This window comes from Thermobia domestica, chromosome 7, assembly GCF_964235325.1.
Source record: "Thermobia domestica chromosome 7, izTheDome1.hap1.1, whole genome shotgun sequence".
In the NCBI taxonomy this organism is placed as follows: domain Eukaryota; kingdom Metazoa; phylum Arthropoda; class Insecta; order Zygentoma; family Lepismatidae; genus Thermobia; species Thermobia domestica.
This window is the reverse complement of record NC_137460.1, coordinates 48,371,022-48,392,356: the sequence shown is the minus strand read 5'-3', so window position 1 is coordinate 48,392,356 and position 21,335 is coordinate 48,371,022. Positions and strand designations below refer to the sequence as shown.

General features: G+C 37.7%; 1 protein-coding gene and 1 long non-coding RNA gene across 17 annotated transcripts in view; one reads left to right on the top strand and one right to left on the bottom strand.

Moving 5' to 3' along the window:
- Nucleotides 1–21,335, top strand: part of LOC145690064 (uncharacterized) — a 1,134,032-nt gene that overhangs the window by 505,199 nt on the left and 607,498 nt on the right. The window lies entirely within an intron of this gene.
- The window catches only part of LOC145690066 (uncharacterized), a 905,981-nt gene that overhangs the window by 663,027 nt on the left and 221,619 nt on the right, over nt 1–21,335 (bottom strand). For 5 of the 15 annotated variants that reach the window (XR_014132150.1, XR_014132155.1, XR_014132158.1 and 2 more), the window contains exon 1: nt 5,794–6,037. The exons of the other annotated variants lie outside the window; for them this stretch is intronic. This is a non-coding gene — a long non-coding RNA (uncharacterized LOC145690066). Of the gene's footprint in view, nt 1–5,793; nt 6,038–21,335 lie in introns of those variants that run through there. 15 annotated transcript variants of the gene reach the window in all.

Genomic DNA, 21,335 nt, shown 5'->3' with positions numbered 1-21,335 from the left:
ACCACTTTAGAGAGTAATTGTTTTCTAAGCCCTAATATGCTAGCAATTAATTAAAAGTTAGTGGAAGTAATTTTGAGGATAGCTAAACTTACTTTTGATCTTCGTACAAAGCAAAGAATTAACTTAAATCAACAAATGCACTCGCGTGTTACTGACGACAAATGAATATTTTGCATTTTTCTTCGACTAAAAACAGTCGAAAATCCAATCATGTTTTTCAGCCCGACTTCAAAGCCCCTATATATATATATATATATATATATATATATATATATATATATATATATATATATTGCCATTCAGAGGCCACCTTTCTTGTAAGGTTTCATCCTATAAAAGGGGATGAGGTTTAAGGGTATATTCGGATCTTAGATATTGTATTTGGGTATTAAGTGTAAGGGTTTTTAAAAATAAAACTTTCAATTAAGCTTCTTTTCTGTGCAAAGAAAAGCAAAACTACAAAAATAAATAAAGGAAACAAAATAACATACGTTTTTTTTTAAAAAAACAATGTTTTCTCTAAAGAAAATAAACAATATAAATCATATGGTAATTTACAGCAAAATATAATTCTGTTTTCAAGACAGTTATTATTTTTTTTTTTTTAAAGTTTGTTTATGTATGGATAAAAAACAGTGAAAGTGTTCTCATAATCAGTTGATTCTTTTTAAACTAATGTAATACGATTATTGTAATATTATATTACTATTATAATATAAAACTCTTTTTTATTATTGATATACTCGTAAATTGAAGAATTTATGGATTATAGCCTATATGAGAAAGGTAGTCATACCCTTCTTTGTAGTAATGTCTAAATACACATTTCTTTTCTTCTTTTACTTTTAAGTACGATTTGTTTTAATTTGTTTGTTATTTTTTGTAAGAAAGTTTTTGGAACCCTATAACTCCGAAACTATCCACTTTTGAACACAGGTCCATATGGACTTTTCTCTTATTTTGATGTGAGGAATCTGTTCGCAAAAAAAGTGACATTTTTGTGTAACACCCTGTATAAATATTTATAGGAATGTACAAAGTAACAATGGAATATTATGATGTCAGTCGACTTATATCGCTGTGTAAACGTTCATCATTGTATGAGTCAATGGCGGACTCACAAGAAAGGCAGTGGGGGTAACAGCTCCTCAAAGGCTACCTTATTAAGACCTATATATATATATATATATATATATATATATATATATATATATATATAGAGAGAGAGAGAGAGAGAGAGAGAGAGAGAATATTTCGCTACTTTATTCTGATTTGATGTAAAATCTCGTATATCAAGCCTACACTAATAGTCTAGGAGACAATTCTTCTGGATTTTCTAGCTGTATGACGTCGGGAAATAAGTTAAAGTTGCGAGATTTGAGAACACGGTTCAACTAAACTTAAAGAAAAGCATGTAATAAATAAATAAATAAATAAATAAATAAATAAATAAAATTAAAATAAATAACTCAGAGAATCAAGAACATTACTCGTATGAATGTACGAATTCATATATGTATTATTCGTAGAATGGCAATGGTTCTGACAACATACAGAATTTCCAGACAGTCCCCAGCCACTCCTTTTTACACTATCTGTTTCAATTTATCAAGATTTTTTTTTTCTTTACGTTCTCTGTGTCTGTTGTAATAAAATGAAGAAAGTTACTTTACATATGTTGAATGCTCTGAGGGAAGTAGAAAGTCAGAACGTTAAATGCTTTCACATTCCGCATGGCTTGCGATTCAGTTTTCCTGTAAGAGACATGTAATAATATATTCTAACGATTTGCTCTTTCACATGCAAAAGTGCACATATATACATGTATAACCTTGGGCATCAAAATGAATTCAAGATGAAATCTAGTGAAATCGATAACTAAACGAGATATTCAGGGCGATATTAGGTACTCAGCCAGTAGTTTATAATGGGAAAAAGTCAGATAAAAGCTCAAAGTTGTAGTTTGTACTTTGCTGATGTTTTTTCGATCTTTTCGCTCATAGAAAGAATAAACTTTGCTCAAAGGCAGTAAGAGCCCGTTCACATATTGTGTAACGCTATTTTTGATCAATTTTTACCCCTCCCTCCTGCTTGTGACATTTTGTAATGCAAGACCGAACCCCTTCACACCTTTGTCAAGTAACGCTTTTTGTTTATTTCTTCACCACTTTTGCTTTGGCACAACTTTCTATTACAAAATGCTTGTATTCTGAAAAAAATTTGTAATGTTCTCCAAGAAATCAAAGTGTTAGCAAATGGTAGTACCGTAATAATATTTTAATCCCATAAGACCGTTTAATTAACCAGTCTTAATTTTTCGAAATTGCATAATGTCGTATTCCCAAGGAGATCGTGCCTTTTTTTTTTTTAGGTCACTGATAATTGTCTAGAGAAAGTACTGCCGGAAGATGCAGTTGAAACAAGGTCTAAAGATCCGAAAACGACTCCTTCTTCCGGGATCCAAAATGCTTCTTGTAGTTGAAGTTCGCCAATGCTGATGATGCAAAGAAGTTCTCTTTCTCGCCGACTACAGATTCGACGTGGCTGCACACGTGGAGGTGCAGGATCAGCTTGTTTGTGAACAAGCTTTCGAGCACCTTCTTTGGACTTCGGATTTCAGTTTACTCCTTTTCGAATTCTTCTTGTCCTAAATCGGGACACGGGATTATCCAGAATTATTGAAGGCCATTTAACATTTCCATAGATAGCAGCACTAGAAAGATGTTAAATTGTATATCATATTGATGGACATGAGTTAAATTGGAAGACCAGTAAGTGGCTACAAGAGGTGTTCCAAATCGCGAGGAGATGTCCAAAGTCTCAGAAAAATGCCCGAAGTCGCGAGCCCGGTTCTCAGGCTCAATAAGCCTAAAGCTTAATAGTTGAACGTGAATCTAGAGCGTGCCTCAATGAGGTTACTGAGGTAGAGTCTCATTGAAATTAATGATAGCAAGTCCCATTGAGATTAGTGAGGGCGAGTCCCAATGAATTTAGTAAGTGGGGCCTCCTTGATATTATTAAGGGCGAAACCTACTGAGATTAGTGAAAGCAGGTGTCATTTGGATTAGTGAGCACAAGCCCTAATGACCTTAGCAAGCGTGAGTGCCATAAAGATTAGTAAGATGAGCTCTATTGATATTAATAAGGGCAAGCCCCATTGAAATTAGTAGTGTGAGTCCTATTGAGATTAGTAAGCACAAGGCGCATTGAGATTTGTACGAGCGAGCCCCACTGAAATTAATACTGCCAAATCTCTTTAAAATTAGTGACTGCGAGCCCGTATGAGCTTAGCTAGCGCGAACGCTATTTAGATTAGTGAGATAAGCTCCATTGAGATTAGTAAGGGAGAGCCCCATTAAGAATAGTGAGGTGAATTTCATTGAGATTAGTAAGATCGAACCCCATTGCGATTAGTGAGGTGAATTCCATTAAGATTAGTAAGCGCGAACCCCATTCAGATTAGCGAGGTGAGCTCCATTGAGATTAAAAGGGACACAGCCACTGAGATCAATAAGATTAATTCCATTGATATTAGTAAGAGCGAACTCCATTAAGATTAGTGAGGTGAGCCCCATTGAGATTAGAAAGCGCGAACCCCATTGAAATTGGCAAGGTGAGCTCCATTGAGATTAGTAAGGACGAACCCCATTGAGATTATTGTGGTGGGCTCTATTGAGATTACTAAGGACAAGTCCCATTGAGATTAGTGAGGTGAGCTCCATTGAGATTAGTAAGAACGAACACCACTGAGATCAATGAGATTAGTTCCATTGAGATTAGTAAGGACGAACCCCATTGAGATTAGTGAGGTGGGCTCCACTGAGATTAGTAAGGACGACTCCTATTGAGATTAGTGAGGTGAACTTCATTAAGTGTAGTGAGGCAAGCTCCATTAATATTAGTAAGGGTGACCCCCATTGAGATTAGTGAAGTGAGCTCCATTGATATTTGTATTGATGATCCCCATTGAAATTAGTGAGGTGGGCTCCACTGAGATTAGTAAGGACGAGCCCCATTGAGATTAGGAGGTGAGCTTCATTAAAAGTAGTGAGGCAAGCTCTATTAAGATTAGTAAGGGCGACCCCCATTAAAATTAGTGTAATGTACTCTGAGTTTAGGAAAGGCAAGCCCAAATTAGATTAGGAGCGCGGGGCAATATTGAGGATAGAAAGCCCGATACTTTCGTGAGCGCAAGAGTAATTAGGTTATTGTTTTCGTGATCTCGCTAGCTCAAGGTATTTCATTAAAGATAATGAGTCCAAGTTGGAATGAGTGTAAATATAATGTATTGTAATCGTTATGAAGACTATCTCCATTCACAACCGTGAGGTTAAGTTGACGTGAACACCAACAAACTTCGTTTAAGGAAATGCCTAATCTTCTAGCAATGTATTCAAAGTTACATATAAGAGCTAAACTTTCAAAGTTTGCTTACATATATTATTGTGTACCACAATGTGTAATCAAACAAAATATTTAATTGAATTGGAAAATGTGTATAAAATAGGCAATGTATGAAGTGGAGGCAGTTTGAATATTCTTTAGGATCCATAATCCAATGGAAAATTTAGAGTGCCTTAACTTTTACAATGCAAATGAACAGCTATGATTTTAAGAACTAAGAATACGCACAAAGAATGTTGACATGACGGGAAAATCATATAAATACTACCGGATTCTCTTCCGGGTATTGGAAGTTCTATTTTGACGTCGAGGCTCCGTAAGACAGAACGTTCATCATTAGTTTTTCTACTCAGTCATTCTGTCCATCAGAGGTTCTGCTTATCACCATTATCAAAAGTAAGTGATTATGCATTGCCTTCTCTAGTCTTAAAGTTATACCAGTCCATGCCATGCTCTGTGATTATTCAATTATTCTGCTATCGCTTTGGTGAAGGAGGTCACACAAGCTTATCTTACGCCTTTTGTTTACATCGATTTTTTATTAAGAGTCTTCCCAATCATCCCCTTCACCCGGAAGCATATACATGCTTTGCCGATCTCCACTAAAGCTTGGAAACGGCTCAAGTGGAAAGATCGGTAACAACGTGTTTGGTCGCGTCCGAACTATCCTATAACAAAGATTGGAATAAAAAAAAAGAAAAAAAAAGAAATGTTAATTTTACCTTTCTCGTATTAATTAAAGTTTACCGCGAGGGATAGTTCACTACACACACAATTGGGACTGGGTACGTTCCGCGACCTGCTCTCGCATCAATATTCAAAACTAACAGTAACAACAACAAAATAAGAGGAAAGCAAAAAGATTGAAAAGTCGGGACTTGGTGATTAACTATTCATATTTAGCAAAAAAGGTAAATTGATGGTTTTACATGCACTGGTTGTCACATGAGAACTTCGATATTAATGTAAACATGAATTGAAATGAACAACAAGCATCAAATATTAGCAACACAAGTCAACGTTCGTGTTATTCGCATTAAGCACACAACAACATTAATGTTGGTATACCAAGTACTGTTATCACCTTTCTTTATGGAATTTCCTATCTAGCTAAAACATTATTCGTAAACATGAAATTATGTACACAAAATAATTATACATATGCAAGCTCGCGCAGTCGTGGCCTTTTAGTTATACGTATTTATTCATTTTTTTTTTCTTTGCTCACTGTTAGTTGGAGACGATGGGATTGGCGTACTAATCACGATTAAAGAAGAATGATCACTTTCACACTAATTGGCCGATGAACTTCTGTATTAGATAAGTTCTGGTGAGACTTGCTCAAATTGCTTGATAATTGCTCCTACAATATCATTTTGCGTTACTTACAGTTTCGCTTCCCTAGAGGTGGTACGCTGCTCTCGTTGTCTTCCTTGGAATGCTGAGTTTGGACCTAGTAAAACTTCTTATTTGCCGAACTTTTCTTGATCGCTACTGCAATTACTACTTTTGGGAATTCATTATATATTCTTAAACTGGTTTGTATTCACCAACTAAACGCAGATACTCTGTCAATTTTCACTTTTACAAAATGATGGTCCTTGGATCGGGATACGTGTTGCGCTCATCAACTCCTAGGTCCCGAATAATTGGCGCAGTTCTTGGTTGCACAATGCACGTGAGAAAAGTATACTTGGGACGTAACACAGTTCCTGATTGGTCAGTAATTGAAAAGTTGTCCAATCACCACTAGCTTTAGAAAGTCACCGGAAATACGAAATGATCCAGCAGCTTCTGGAATGTTCTAGAAACTACACAACCGGAATCCCCAATGTCTTCGAGACAAAGAACTATTGCTATGCACACACACACATTCACGAGAAAAGTCAGTTTGTGGCGTCGAAGAAATGTCATGTACTGGAAGAGTATGAACATAGTTGCCAACTGCTAAGTTTGTCACCAAAAGTCAATCATGAATTTAATAAAATGTACGCATTAATTTTCCTTGCTTCGATAGTCGATAGCAATTCAACATCAGATCATTAAAATCTTGTTTTCAATTATTTCTGTGTTATCGAATTTTATCTTTGAATTTCTATTCCCATATTTATAATCAATTCTGAGCTACGTTTTCTATGCCCCCAAGACTTGCATTAATTTAAATTTCGTTTATGAGAATGGTCTGGGGTTCGCAACCCAGACAAAAGGTCTCTGTTTGACATGTCTCCGGGAGTTTCTAACTGCCTTTTACGTCACAAAATTGGTCACGTTTAAAGTAGATTGCTAACCTATTTTAAGGTTAGGGCAACATCACTGTCATATGGGTTTCAAAATCAACACTAATTTCAACGTTAATTTGAACACACGTGGCAAAAACTAAAAACTAAAAAAAAAAAAAAAAAATAAAAGAGTTTGCAAAAGAGTTTATGTAAATATCTAAACTACATTTTTTTTATGAACTTCCAATCTCATCATCCTATTTTAATTGAAATTCCAATTCTAGGAAACTAGAAGCCACTTTCATTTCATACAGTTTTATTTTACTTATTATACAAGTATACATTGAATGGAAATTACTAATTGTTAATTTGTGTCTGACTCTTTTTTTTCTCTCTCTTTTTTATTTCACTGAAATATGGTATTCGTTATCTGGTCTAGATACCCTGTTTTACGCTCTGGTTAGCTTATGTTTGGTGATGAAATTACATTCAATACGTCATTAGTCTGTTACCTGTTATAAAGGTTCTTTGTTAAGAAAAAAAATGATATTATCAGGCCAGAATTATCCAATACACGTGAGCAATTGTGTCAATTATTCTTTTTTGCTCTTCAAGTTAAGAATATAAACGCTTGAAAGGTAAAGCGAAATATATCGTATTAAAGGGGAATATGCATACGCACGTGAATGTACCATACGTTTTCCAACATATGTATCTTTATGGTTTTTAATAACCAGTGTCGGATTTACGTATAAGCTAAACAAGCTATAGCTTGGGGTCCCACTCTCTCGGGGACCTCCCCACCCAAAAAAATAAAGGAAAAACTGGATTTACATTTAGAACATATAAGAGAAACAGTAAATAAGATCTACATGTAGCAACAGTGCTTCGTGTAGTGTAAGTCCTACGATGTAAATAATGGGCCCCCTTCTGCTAGCCTATTTTTAAAAATATCACTAGTTTCTTCATTTCTGTGTATAGGACACCTACGTTCATTTGGACTCACAAAGGGCCCCGTTACCTTCAATAGCTTAGGGCCCCACCAAACCTAAATCCAGCTCTGTTAATAACTTATTTCTTAAAGTTGTGGTGACATTTATATACAGGGTGTTTCAAAATGAATATCGGGGTTTTAAGGCTTTGTACTATTTATTACATTTAACGTACAATTTTAAATAATATCTCAAATGAAAGAACAGTCTTTTTTTAAATACAAGTGTTCAATGGGCGCACCATTCGTCACACGGCGCACATCGATTCGATAGGCAATTTCTTTCCAAATCTTGATCAGTGTGTTTGGAGAAATTGTTGTACCAACTGCTTCATTCCTCTTTCTTAAATTCCTCAATATTATTAAAATTCTCCACACAAACGTCACTGGAATTGCTAATTCACGACTAGCGTTCCGAACTGATTTCTTGGGGCTAAGCATGAAAGACTCTCTCACTCGTTCAACACGTTCTTCAGTAACTCTTGGTCATCCCGTACTTTTCCCTTTGCACAGACACACAGCGTTTTCAAACTGATTGTATCATATACGGACGTTATTATCATTTAATGGATTGCAATTGAAGTTAATACGGAAAAGCACGTTGCACTGTAACTACAGATTCAGTCTTTGCAAAATGTCGCAAAGACTGGTCATTAGTCGCCAGCTTTGCTACTAGCGCTCTCTAACGGCAGACAGAAGAAGCAGCGCATGCACATGAGTGCGTACGAAACTGAGTTGCTCTTTTATTTGATGTATTAGACTATTTACAATTGTAAGTTAATTGTTATAAACCCTACAAAGCCTTAAATCCCGGATATTCATTTTGAAATACTCTGTATATGTAGGTTGGAGACATTCTAATACAGCTTTGTCTTTAACTTCAGGAACCCCGAGGAAGCCTTTTATATAGGTAATTTGTTTTTTGTACGTGGCTGATTCCAAGAATGTTTAACAAGAGAGAGAGTGAATCCGGAACTGGTGAAGTTTTGGGAGGAGGGTGGTTCACAACTTGTGGCACAGCGAACGTAGGGGGAACCTATGTTCCTCAGGCAAAAGATCATTCTTTCACTCGTCTTCGAACTCCATTAGAACAATGAAGCTAAAAACTCTTCGCTTGAATGTTTTTTTTAAATTTATTTTTTGTTTCGTTTAGATATATTAATAAATAGAGAAGTTACAGCATTTTAAGTAAGGCAATGAGTGCAGCAACGTCAGTTCTGTGAAGAATATAATATCTTTGCCATTTACTTGGAAACTTTAATTTACTAAGTAAAACGTTAAAGAGAAAATTGTATTAATTTGGCAATATTGCTTCATGATTTTACAAGTGCGAGAGGTACTGGGTTCGATTCCCGATGGGGACACTTGGTCGAAAAAGTGTAACTGCGTTTCCAGACCAGCCATCCTGAGTAAGATTTTCTTTGGGTTTTCCTCATCAACACCAGGCAAATGCCGGGATAGTAGAGGAAAACAAGGGGTTATGGAATATAATAGGGTTGGGGTTATGGAATCGTGGGTTATTGCGTCTGTTGTGTGCTTTACTCTCGCGGGGATAAGCGAAACTAGGTCCTCAAAGAAGCTTCATGACGTGCCAATAGTGTGCTAGTTGTTACTGGTAAATGACTTGCTGCAGTTCGTCTTTTTTAAATTTGCACCTCTGAAAAAAATTTTGCAGGTAAGTTTTCGTTACTTATTTCGAAGAATGATTTTGCAAATTAAATGCCCAACTCTACAGTAGTGTGCGCGCCTTATGTTGTGATTCTAGGGAACAGAACGAAATGTCACGTTGTGTGTACGATTTATTTGGGGTGTGAGTATTTTACAAAATGGGAGGGGGTTATGGAATACTTCTGACATTTCACCACAACCATCACACGCAAACGCAAACTATCTACACGCGCACGCCCAAGGGACTCAGCGCATGTCGTGACTTCTTCACCATACAAGGAACATGTTGCATGTTCGTATGAGAGACGAGAATCCAGACGTGGCTCCAAATGTCCTCCTAAAAGGCGTGCTCCTCCGAAGAAGGCGCAGAAGTCAATGGATTCATCTTCATCTACTGACTTTAGTAGTGAATCTTATGAATTGTATCTTCAAGATTCCAGCGATGGGGAAATCATGGCTCCGTATATCCAACCAGAAGATGGAGATGGTTCCTTACATCTTTTGTGACAGTAAGTTTTCAGACGATCTTCGTGGGGAAGTGTGGGTTAAGAGTGTGATTTGTACAATGTGGGCTCATGAAGAGTGTGTTGAGCCCGACAAGGACATCTATATAAGCGATTTCTGCAAGTAAGAAGGTCAAGAGTATGCAAGTTGCGAAACGCTGCACAATGTATATGTACTTCTTCTAGAAAGATAGCAAATTTTTAATGTACTTTGCAACTATTCTATATATCCCCTTCTATTCCATATCTCCTACCTTTTTTCTACATTTAGTATTTTTACTTTTATGTTCTTCCTATATGTGCTCGCAACTTCTAGTTGTCATATTATTGTCCTCATTAAATATACTTCAAGCATATATACTAACTATTTATTTAACATAAATCCTCGGACAGTTATTTTCAAATATGTAAATGGTATTCCATAACCCCACGTTTTCCTCTACTTAACATAATAGTCCCAAACCATTTCCTTCCTTTCCCATTCCTTTCATATTTTCCAATTCCCCGGAACGCCGAAGGACGTCATCCCTCATTTCCTATCTGTGATGGGTTACCACGGCCATAAACACCGAAAGCCTAATTCCTAAACGATTTTATAAAATGTGCAAAGAATGGTGAACAACTAGATCTCGATCTCGTTCAACAAATAGGATTTTTAATAATAAGTGAGCTGATAGGCTTAAATGAGATCCACTGAGTTCCGAATCCGAATCCTGAACTGGAATCGATTTTCTTCTGATTCGAAAAAAAAAAGAAAGAAAGAAAGAAAGAAAGACACGATTCTAAGCAGGGTATTGAAAGAGATTTCCTGCTAAAAGCGGAACTACAAATTGATTTTCTAATATTCTGTTTCGGGAACCGAAACCGATGTCAAAGTAAAAGTAAAATAGCAGATAATAGTGTGAGTATTCTAATTGCGGGAAACAGTGGTTCATTTAATTTAAATTACTTTGGTTTACCAGAAAATCTTTATCATATACAGTATTTCCTCTGTCTGCTCGTGTGTCCGCCCGGGAGATAGAAAATAGAGAACTACTTCCTGGCTCACCATTAATTTTGGCCAGGATGTAGAGAACTGTCCAAAATCCACTGTATGAATAAAACTCGTAATTTTCTAAAGAATTGTAGTGGAAATATGCAATGAAGCAGTATCGTCTACAACACCAATTTTGTTTTCTTTTAATTCATTGATTTATAGGGGAACACATTTTTCTGTTTTCATATACAAAGTGTATCAAAAGTCAGGAGCTATGGACTAACTCCGTTATCAGTAAGGATACGAAATGAATAGAAAGAAAGGGAAGTTGTTGTAAATAGGTGAGTTTTCAGTCTAAAATGGTAAGGTTAGTTTAATTGCGTCACCAGTGTGGGCTCCACTATGATAAAGTGCTCTATATTTCTTAATTTCCGCTGTTCGTTGTCTGTAGTTTCTCCAAGGTGTGGATGAATTGTGTAGGCTCCAACTTCAGATATTCTAATAAGACAAAGTATCGTAGAATGAGATCGGGAGACCTGGGTGGCTACAGTGGGTTGGAAATGATTTGCGCTGCTTAAAACCGATAGTCATATGACCTGCATGAGAGGTTGCGTTGTCCCTCTTGAAACCATATCCTTTCTGTTTTGCTCTTTGTCAGTCCGAGAAGAAAGTTGCCAGACCAACTGAAAATAACGGCAGTGTTGATGATCGTGCAGAAGGAGAAAAGAAAAATTATCTTTCGGAACAGGAACACCATGATCCAACCTTTTGAGCGTGACGGGGAGATTCATGCAGTACGTACGAGTTATATCAGTCGACCACAAACTTTGTGAATCCATGAACTTTGTGAATTTCCAAAATTAAAATTCTTTACTTCAGCGTGTACACTGTTTCTGTGGTACTGTATTACAGATGCCTTGCCTGAATTATCACCACCTTTCACCTACAACAGAAGAAGAAACGTTTAAATGTTTGCGTCATAGGCTGTGTATTTTTTTTAAATCCCTCTGTAGATGTTAACCAGTTGGCCCTTTAATTGATTCTTTATCCAGACAATAATAGCTACATACGGCGATATAACTCCACTGAGGATTGCATTCAATGGACACTTTCGGAGAGAAGAGAGGCCACAATGCAAATTGAATTTAATTATCCTTTTGTCCATTGCTCCATTTCATTGTTAACAATATAGCTTGTGTGACGATATAGTCAAAACATAGACCCCTTCCCCCTTTCCGTAGCTTCCCAATGGGGCTCGGTGATTCTAGGCTCCTGATTGGCTGTCTCTGTTATTGTTGTCGTTTTCACTGTTCCCCGCCCCGCCAACCTTTACCCCATTATACACACACACCTTTGGACAAGATGTGTCCTCAATTAATCACAGCGTATCGTTTTGACGTAAGAGTGTGAAAGTGGAGGCAGAGAGAGAGAGAGAGAGAGAGAGAGAGATCGTTGACGAGCTACTGCAGTGATCGAGTACACGTCACCGATCACAAAAGTTTGTTATATAATTTGTCATTGTTGGCTGTCGTCACGAGCGCTCAATTTCTTTCAATTTTTCTTCTTTTTTAATATGCTCTTTTCTCCCTCAGGAAGACAAGTTCCTTTCCTTTTCTTTGCATTTTTTTTTTTTTTTTTTACTGAAAAGTTTCCTAATTTTTCACTCCTTTTGCGCTTTGAAAAATGATATGCTATACGTTTAAAAGTATTGAAATTAATAAAAGTTAGTATCAAGAATACTGTTGCCCAGGTTTGGGAAAATTACATTAAGGGGCCCCATCACGGCGAAGTTAAAATACCGCTAATTTTACAGTAATTATGTGATGTCTTCAAATAGATAAAAGATAATCGAAGTGTGGAACAAGAGCGCCCTAGATAATATTATTTTACATGAGATACCGTTATCACAATTCGCTTATCTGCTTTTGATTTCCAGACATTTAGAAAATAAGCACTTATTTTCGCGTTTCTAAATGGCTACAAACGGGAAGCTAATTGGTGACTCGCGATAACGGTACCTCATGGAAAATAATATTGTCTAGCGCGCTCTTGTTCCACATTTCAATTATCTTTTATCTATCTGACGATATCACACAATTACTTAAAATTAGCGGTATCTTAATTTCGGAGTGATTAGGCCTCCTAAACTAAATTTATTGCAGGAACTTTTATCTACAAGCTATTAATAGTTTCCACGTGCTAGACGAGTTACCGTGGACGCGTGACTCGTATATTACTCAGATCCAAACTCAGTTTTACACTGCCGCAGCGAACGTGTTAAGAAACGTATTTATTCAAACGGCATGTCTATACGTAAAATAATAAGACGAAATAATCGTAATACACTTGAAATCCATCTTAACATTCCTAATAGTATAAACTCCAACCGGTTATTTTTTTGAGGGGGTGTAAATATACTGCAAATAGCGTTCACTCCCCCGTCTTCCGAGCTGTAATCTTCTATCCTATTCCTGTGTCTCGATTAGTGGATGTTAGAGTGGGAGCTATGAGTGTTTCCAAGAATTATTGGAATTTAAAGAAATTTGCTGAAAATACGAAAATATTGAGTGGTTATACAATTAATGTGGGAGCTATGATAATTAGTGTGGAAACAATGATAATTGCAATGATAATAGCGGTAAATAATATAGGCTATGTTATAATTAGTGTCAGAGTTATTGTAGCTGCTTTGGTAATGAGAAGAGTATTTAAGCGTGGTAATTGTGCTGTGGTAACTACCATACGACGTAGAAATCTTTGCAATTAAACAAGAAAAATCGGGCTGACACGAGAATGATAAATAACTATGCAGTTAGTTAGAGAACAGCAGTATTCTAAAATATTTGGTAATTACTGTGCAATAGTTGCACTATTTTTTTTTAATTTGTTCACCTCCCATGATTATGAATTGAAGCTAAGAGAGACAGTGACAGAGATATGCAATCCAACTTCGAAAATTGGCAGCGTCTTAACTTAGATTTTTTTCTGGGGGTGCAAGCATTAATACGCGTATTTGGGCCCCCTAGAAAGAGATTTTCCTAATTCTTGGGCATCCTCTTTCCATCTTTCTCTTACTCTTTGTGAGCCCCTCGGAGCCTGTGGGCCCTTCCGCACGGCAAGGTCTGCGGGGCCGTTAGTTACTCTCCTGGGACCGTTCCATAAGTGACAAATTAATTAAGGGACAATATTGACAAATCCCAAAGCCATATGAATAATTATTATTTCTAGGGCCCCTAATATATTTCGAAATGAGCCCACGATTCATTTTTGTATTATTTACCGTTTGTGTGCTATTTTGTTTATGTATGTGATCCTGTTTAATGCTTCATTTATGATTTCTAGTTCGTATCGTATATGGAGTAAGAAAATTTTGTATTAAAATGGGGCTCCCTCGAACGGCGGGAAGTTTCCCTGGGAGCAGTTGCCCCCTGCCCTCTCACAAGTTACGGCCCTGAAAATTGGGCTTTTGTTTTAACATTTCGTAGCAAGAGGTTAGCAGCTTTAAATCACAAATTTATTTCATTGCAGACCAACTAATTATTTCAATAAACTGAATGAAGTATTAAGTTCATAATTGGAAAGGTCATGACAAAATAACCAGATGAATTTGAAGACTTATGTCCAAACTACTTATATTTTATATCTTTTTTTTTTCTTTATTTGTTACGTGCGCCCTCTATTGTTGAATGTATATCACAACTATACTGAGAAAAATGTAGGTGGCGTACTTAGAAAGATAGGTTACATGCGTAATTCCTGTTTTTGGACGACGTACAGCAGACGTAGAACTGAAAACGCATGTTTTACAATACTTTCTGTAAAGTGTTCCATCTATACGTACTTTCTGTATGAAGCAATGTAAGCTGTCAGGATTTCACATACAAATGGACATATATAACATATAGCTGAAGAATGTAACATAGGTATATGCATGTGATATCTATACGGAAAATTGTTAGATGTCAAACATCCTGCAACGGCATTATGTAACATCTAATGGCAGTGCCTATGTAGCATACGGATAACGTATGCTCCGAACTGATTTCTATAGTAAGCAAGAGGATACCGTATATTTGTACAATATACCGCTGTCCGGAGAACGGATTTTTCTCTGTGTATGACGCAGAAGTTCTTAGGTTTGATTCCCAGAGGGAGCTAAAGGAACACACAATCTTGGTGCTGATTTCCATAATAATAATAATAATAATAATAATAATAATAATAATAATAATAATAATAATAATAATAATAATAATAATAATAGTTTATTTGTTATGCTTACTACAAGCAAGGAACAAGCATCTTTAACAACCACATGTTACTGCTGATTTGCAAAACACGTATATCACTCTTTTAGACTTTTGATAAAATGCTTTGATCTCCGCATTTGTTTCCAATGGACCAGCAACGAGTTTCTACTATGTTTCATTCTTAGTAATTTTTGGGCCGATAAACTCTTATCACATTATACATAGCAGGGAATGCAATACGAAAGCCATCATTCATTCCTCAGTTGGGTTATTTCAAAAGATTATGATTATCACATCTTCTTGTTTAAGAAGGAGAACTTGCATTCTTCTATCCTCGTAGCTTAAACAGACAACCTAATTTAAAAAATGGTAAATTTAAGACATAAAACCTCTGTATTTTTCGTCTGTTTATGAAGGTATTTAAGTTGGAAGAATGCAAGACTCTCGCAAGTGGGTCTCATTCTTGCCCGAATCTTACGGTTTTGGTTTTGGACTTGTTTTTGCACTCTTAATCTTTGTCTCGGTCATGCATATAAATACTTGGTCTTGGTCTTCGAATCAGGGAGCTTTCACCGAAGTTAGCACTCTATCAGTTCCACACAGTCATACATGGGACTCACCCTCATATGATCTCAATCTCCAAACTGGAGGTAGAGGTCAATTGATAGTTGGAGTTCGGACGTTGAGGTCGAATGGTAGTTGGAGTTCGGAGGAGATCGATTGATTGTTGGACTTTAGAGGTAGAAGTCGAGTGGAGAGTGAGTGGTAGTATAAGTTCGGAGGTTGAAATCGAACCGAGTGAAGGTCAACGAGCAATCGGAGTTTGAAGTTTGAGATCGTAGTTTCCTGGAACTAGGTCGCTGTCGACAGCTCGAGCAACTCGGCTCACGGCTCAGTCACCACAGAGCCGAGCCGAGAAGTGAGCCGAGCCAAGTCAATGGCTCACCTGAGCTAAGCCGAACCAAGCCGATGGCTGATCGCAACCGAACCGGCTCAAGCCGATGACTCAATTGAACCGAGCTGAGCGGAGCCGAGCTGGTTGACATCACTATTTCGTAGCTCCAGAGGGATTGTCTCCCTGGAACACCTCTGAAATCACCACTGCTTCTAAATATTTTCTAAAGCTTTTACAACATAAAACCGCGACAGGTTTAATCCAATGTGTTAGTGGAAACATTATATATAAGAACGCAGACAGAAAGTATTTGAGAATACAGACGGTGATCAGAAAATTGGAAACACCTGTAGTTGGCAACACGTCAGATGTATGGGTTGGCAGTGGTGTTGTGGCGCCCGCAGCGCCGGACTGCTGGTGGTGGTGTGTTAGGTCGGTCTCCATACTACGTCAGGCGCAGTGGAACAGCAGTGTCCAGTGGCTGCAGCAGACGGAGGTAGTGTAAAATGGGGGACCTCTCAGATTTTCAAAGAGGGCAAATTGTTGGTGCGTGGTTATGTGGAGTGAGTGTGACGGCAGTGGCTACTGTGTTAGGTGTGTCGCGTGGGACAGTGTCGAAGGTGATGACGGTCTACACAACACAAGGGAAAACCACATCGGGGAAGCGGAACAGTGGGCGGAAGAAAATCATGAGTGACAGGTCACGCCGGGTATTAAAGCGCATTGTCACGTAGAACCGTCGAGCCACTGCGGAGCAAGTGACGGAGGAACTCAATCAGCACCTCCCCCACCCTGTTTCGACAATCACAATCCGCCGCGAATTACATGACATGAACTTACGGGGTCTGTTACATGGGCCAAAGCGCTCATTAGGGACCATAACGCTTTCGAACGCCGCAAATGGTGCCGAGACCATACAACTTGGACCATTGAGGACTGCAAACGTGTGATATGGTCGGATGAGTCATCCTTCACCCTATTCCCAACCACGGGCCGTGTTTATGTGAAGAACGTCCAAAGAAGCTTATGATCTGCAGTGTCTCTGCCCAACTGTGAAACATGGCGGCGGCTCGGTGATGCTATGGGCCGCAATATCATGGTTTTCATTGGGTCCTGTGGTCACACTTAGCAGACGAATCACTGCCAACGATTATGTCGCAATTTTGGGAGACCACTTGCATCCTATGGTCCGGATGTTGTTCCCGGACAATGACGCCATCTTCCAGGATGATAATGCACCCATTCACACAGCTGGCGTTGTTGCAGCGTGGTTTGAGGAACATCGGGATGAAGTTCAACACCCCCCTGGCCCGCCCAATCCCCAAATCTCAACATAATTGAATATCTGTGGTCCGTCTTGGAAACACGACTCCGGCGACGATTTCCACCTTCATCCTCTCTCACAGAATTGGCCGATGCCCTGCACGAGGAATGGTGTAAAATTCCACTTGCTACCATTCACGACCTCTATGCCTCCATCCCACGTCGCATCAAGACTGTTCTGAAGGCGAAAGGTGGTCTGACACCATATTAATCTGGTAAGTTGCAATTTCGTTTAGGTGTTTCCATTTTTCTGATCACTATCTGTACAAGTAAAATCCTGAGACGAATATTCGGACTCAAGAGGAACATGAATGGGGAATGGCGGAAACTTCATAATGAGAAACTAGATAATTTATACTGTTTACGTAAGATTGTTAGAGTTATCAAGTCTAGGAAACTCAGGTAGTCACGTCATGCAGCCAGAATGAAAGAAAGTACGATGCATCTACAAAACATAATAAAATACAAAATAAAAACTCTATCCCAGCGTTTCCCAATCTTTTTCAACTTGCGGCACACTACAGGTGTAACTTGAATTCTCGCGGCACACCCATATATATATATATATATATATATATATATATATATATATATATATATATATATATATATATATATATATATATATATATATATATATATATATTGGTCTAGGAATTAATTCGTGCGGTTGGACAAAAGATGGCGCAACGAACGGAGCGTCCCACAGTTCCGTGTATCCACACACGTGTTGCAAACCCCTGTCATCGCGTATCGTTCGTAGTATAGGGCAGTGGATTAAAGCGTCAACAACACCAGTTTGTAGTTAAGTGAACATATCGCAATTTGTGCCTGATAAAGTGTTTTTGCGGGGTGTCCTGCTGCATTACTTTAACATGCAGAAAAGTGCGACTGAAAGTCATCGTATTTTGGTGGAAGTGTATGGTGACCATGCTCTAGCTGAGCGAACGTGTCAGAAGTGGTTTGCACGGTTTAGAAGTGGTGATTTCGGCTTGGCAGACCAAGAGCGAGCTGGACAGCCAAAAAAATTTCAAGACGAAGAATTGACAGCATTGCTCGAGCAGGATTCGTGTCAAACGCAGGAACAACTTGCAGCAGCATTAGGCGTTGATCAAACAACAGTCTCCAAACGCTTGAAAGCCATGGGAATGATTCAAAAGATGTCACATTGGGTTCCACATGAATTGAAAGACAGAGACGTTGAAAGACGAAAAACCATTTGCGAATTGCTGCTTCAACGACACAGCAGAAAGGGGTTTCTGCATCGAATTGTTACGGGTGATGAGAAGTGGATCCATTACGAGAACCCTAAACGAAAAAAGGCCTGGGTGAAACCAGGTGAACCAGGTCCATCACAACCAAAACGAGATATTCTCTGTGCAAAGGTTATGCTGTGCATATGGTGGGATATGAAAGGTGTGGTGTACTGTGAGCTGCTGCAACCGGATGAAACTATGAATGGAGAACGTTATCGACGACAATTAATGCGTTTGAAGCAAGCTCTGGCCAGAACACGACCAGAATGGGAGAACAGACATGATAAACTTATTGTTCAACATGATAACGCTCGCCCACATGTCGCAAAACCGGTCAAAACCTATTTAGAAAATGTCGGATGGGAAGTTTTACCCCACCCGCCGTATTCACCAGACATTGCTCCTTCAGACTACTACTTGTTCGATTGCATGAACAACGATTTGATTGGACAGCGGTTTACTTCTTCAGAAGATATCGAAACACGGGTCTCTGACTGGATCGCTTCCAAGGATGAGGACTTCTTTCGCCACGGAATCCGTACATTGCCTGACAGATGGGCGAAAGTGGTGGCTAGCGATGGACAATATTTTTCTTAAGGTATTTATGTATTTTGTGTTTGTACTACAGCTTCAATGTGTGCGTACCAACCGCACGAATTAATTCCTAGACCAAATATATATAATTACCGTGGTATTTTAATGTGATTACTAATTTCCTTCTTACAGAGAAGAAAGCTCGATCACTGATTTTCCCCCGTGCTAAATCATTATACTTATTTTTCATTCTAATTTTAAAATAGAAAACAATAGCAAGGAAATATAGGACTCGGGTTTTTAAAAATCCACTTTCTCTTTCGAAAACTGTATCTAACCTCTAACTAAAAGGGAAGATCACTAAATAACGAACAAATAAACAAATCTCCTATACTTTTAAAACACAAATGTAGGTAATTTGTATGCATGCTTGGTTTGTTGAATTTATTGAATGATATGTTAAAATTTCAAGTTACGAAATAGTCTGCAACAATAAAGAAGTAATAATGGCCATGACAATGATAAATACGTTTTCCAACATTAAAAATGTACAGAAAAGTAACACAGTATGAAATTTAAAATTGTAGATTTATAGTAGAGGTTCATAGTAATGTGAAATATAAATGTACATTTTCCCCTGTCTTGCAATTTGGTTCGTATAGAATTAATAATTTGTTTCGATTTTTTCGCGGCACACCAGCGGCCCATTCGCGGCACACCAGTGTGCCGCGGCACACCGGTTGGGAAACGCTGCTCTATCCAGTTGGCTAAGGACAGAACTCAATGGAGGGATTTTATGAAAGCGGCATTGACTCTCCGGGATCCATAGGCGATACTCACCAAATTTTTTCTTTTTAAGGATTTCAAAAGCAGGAATAACTATGAATTGAATTACTTTAGTTTATTTTCAACGTTATAGTACTTAATAGCGGTTTAGGTCACTAACATAAGTAAATAGGTACTTCCAATCAATATATATACTGCACTGTTAAAAAATAATTTCTTAAATTTGAGAAACCGTTTCTTATTTGTGCATCCAGGCAATATTTTCTTAGAAATGAGATTTGGCAATTCTCATTCATAAGGAAAGTAACCGTATATTTTCTCGTTTCGCTTTATACAATCTCATCTACTTTTCTTTAGTTCTCACTAATGAGAGTTTCAAACTCTTATTTCTAAGAAATGATTTTCTCGGTGCACAGATAAGAAACAGGTTCTCAAATTTAGGAAGGTATTTTTAACAGTGTGTGTTTATGAGTTAAGAACTCTTGAACCACCCGACAGATCTCGATCTAATTTTCAACATAGATGAAGACCGACCCTGGGGTGACTTTTAAGATTTCACCTTGACGGTGCAATGTAAGGGATGAGGAGGGAATATACATAAAAAATGACCGATATTAACGTCGAATCCATAGTTTTCGGAGTCGCTGAGATTAACAGTGACAGTTCCAATATTGCTTAAATCCGAATTCAGCAATCATTAGTACTCCTAAGGGGAAATGGTGACATGTAAAAATAACTGAAAGTGACCAGTATCAGTGTCGAATTCATAGTTTTTGGTTCCGCAAGTTGATTGGTGGTATCTTGGTGATCTTTATGTGAAATATAAAAACATATTCTCCCCATGCGAAGAACGGGCATTCTGGCAGTAGGCACTATAACCTTATATTTCGTCTCTTTGCTTTCAGATGATCTACGAAATTATTTATCGGTTTAGTTGTTTATAATGGTCCATTCTAAATCTTTTATTATTAATTCCGATTCAAATGCAAAATATATATAGGGAAAAAATTGACACGATTATGACTGGCAGCAAAATAGAACGGTTGGATAAAAAAATATATGACGCAACCAACCTAAAAAATGGTCAAAATTTATTTTGCTCAACAGAAGTTCAACATATGGAAATGTCATTTTGGATTATCCTCCCTTTCTAGATCTTTCTTTTTACGCGTTCTTCTCATTATTTTTAATCTTTTCTATTTTTTTACAAAAGTATTTTTTTTTGAATCGTCTCTTCCTACTCTTGATTTCGTGCTACAGCATACATTTACGTAACAGAATATGTATGTAACATTCATTATGGAGGCTACGTAAAATTTATATCTTTCATATACTTTCTCAAATCTCATTGGGTACTTCATTTGCCACTCGTGTGCGTAAAAGGTGCATTAGGAGTCACGCGTTCTCTTTCTCTTTGTGTAAGCAAATCATAATGGACAAATCCGCTAAGTAACAAAGTAACAAAGAGTGTGTGTATGTAATAGAATATTCCTTCAATGTTATTACATTTTCTTTCTCTCTCTCTCTCTC